Source organism: Lathyrus oleraceus, chromosome 3 (assembly GCF_024323335.1).
Source record: "Lathyrus oleraceus cultivar Zhongwan6 chromosome 3, CAAS_Psat_ZW6_1.0, whole genome shotgun sequence".
In the NCBI taxonomy this organism is placed as follows: domain Eukaryota; kingdom Viridiplantae; phylum Streptophyta; class Magnoliopsida; order Fabales; family Fabaceae; genus Lathyrus; species Lathyrus oleraceus.
Window position 1 is genome coordinate 206,035,635 of NC_066581.1, and position 1,983 is coordinate 206,037,617.

General features: G+C 41.9%; 1 non-coding gene across 1 annotated transcript; it reads left to right on the forward strand.

Annotated features, from left to right (window-relative positions):
* Nucleotides 1–1,245: 1,245 nt before the first annotated feature.
* LOC127133165 (small nucleolar RNA R71) lies at nucleotides 1,246–1,352 on the forward strand. The gene has a single exon (XR_007807157.1). It is a non-coding gene; the product is annotated as a small nucleolar RNA R71 (small nucleolar RNA).
* Nucleotides 1,353–1,983: the final 631 nt, after the last annotated feature.

The following is a 1,983-nucleotide window of genomic DNA, read 5'->3' on the forward strand; positions in this document are numbered from 1 at the left end:
AAATGTCAAGGATCTTTATCTTTTTTGGCCAACTTATTCTCGGAAATAGAATTGCATTCCAAGGGTTTCGGATCGTCGAGTCTATGTTTGTTGGTAAGGATGTCTTTGAGAAACTTTGAATAAGAAGGTATTTGGGTGATGGCTTCTCTGAAAGGGATTTCTACGTGAAGTTTTTCTATAACCTTAATAAATTTCTAATATTGGTTATTGATCTGGGTTTGTTTGAGTCTTTGCGGATATGGTATCGGTGGTTTATATGACGGGGGTGGTACATAAGTTTTATCTTTAGGTTCTTCTCCTTTTTCTTGACCGTCCTGTTTTTCAGATTCCTCTGGTTCCTTTACTTTGTTTGTGGGTTCGGTATATTCCTTAGAAGCTTTGGGTTCGCTCAATCTTGGGTTTGGTGGCTCATCATAAGCGTTCCCACTTCGTAGGGTAATGGCATTGGCTTGCCCTCTCGGATTCTATTGAGGTTGTCCAGGGAACTGTCCTACAGGTGTGGTCTGGGGGGCTTGGTTTAAAGCTACCTGAGAGATTTGGGTTTCAAGCATCTTAGTATGAGTAACTATTTGGTCAACCTTGGTTCCTAACTGGGTAATCAGTTCATTAACGTGAATGTTCTGGTTCATGAACTCTTTGTTTTATTGGGTTTGAGCAGTGATAAAATTTTCCATAATTTTCTCAAGGCTCGGCTTTGGTGGCACAGGTCGCATAGGTTGATTTGATCTTGGGGCTTGGTAACCTGTTTGTCTCGGAGGCGCATTATTTTGGATTGGGTTATTGTTCTTATAGGAGAAGTTCGGGTGATTCCTCCATCCAAGGTTATAGGTATTCGAATATGGGTTCCCTTGGGTGTAGTTCACTTGCTCAGAGTGGGTTTCATTTAAGAGACTGCATTCTGCAGATTGGTGTCCTTTGGTTCGACATATCTCACAATCCGACGAAATTGCTGCTGCAGTATTCGGGTTTACGCACATATGCTCGACCTTTAGGGCTAACGTGTCTATTTTAGGTTGCATCATGTCTATAGAGTTTAACTCATGTACTCCTTCTTGGACTTCCTTCTTCTCAACTGTCGCACATTCGACTCCCCATGATTGATGGTTTTGAGCCATATCTTCGATGAGGGAACTAGCTTCAGGATAAGGCTTGTTCATCAGTGCACCGCCTGCGGCAGTGTCGATGGTCATCTTAGTGTTATTGTGAAGTCCATTATAGAAGGTCTGAATGATTAACCAATTTTCTAAACCATGATGTGGGCATGCTCTTAACAGCTCCTTATATCTCTCCCAAGCTTCGAACAACGATTCTCCTTGGTTCTGGGTAAATATAGTTATATGGTTTCGAAGAACGGCGGTCTTACTTGGGGGAAAATATCTAGCAAGGAATACTCTTCTAAGGTTATCCCAAGTCGTAATGGAATTGGGTGGAAGGGAATCTAACCATGATAGGGCTTTATCTCTGAGGGAAAAAGGGAATAATCTTAAACGGATTGCCTCAGGAGAAGCTCCATTGGTTTTAAAAGTGTCTGCTAATTGGAGAAAGATTTTTAAATGTTGGTTCGGGTTCTCAGTAGCGAGACCTGCGAATTGTCTCTATTGCACTAGTTGCAACAGGGAGGGTTTAAGTTCAAAATTATTAGCTGGGATGGTTGGGTTTACTATACTAGAACTAGATTCTTCGTTGGATGGTTGGGCGAAATCTTTAAGAGGTCTTTGGTTTTGATCTTAGGCCATAGCTCTCCTAATTCTATGGAAGAATAAACATGCGCGAGCGTAACGTTCAGGTTTTGCCAGAGGGTATACTAAGCTTCCGGTGTTGCGAGTTCTTCGCATTGACCGGCAGGTAATAACCTAAGTCTAAATGATATAACAATAGGGTACGAAATTTGACGAAATTGGTCCCCGGCAACGGCGCCAAAAACTTGATGTGTGCTTTTCGCAAGTATACGAACGCGTCAGAGTAATATAAAAGATTGTCGAA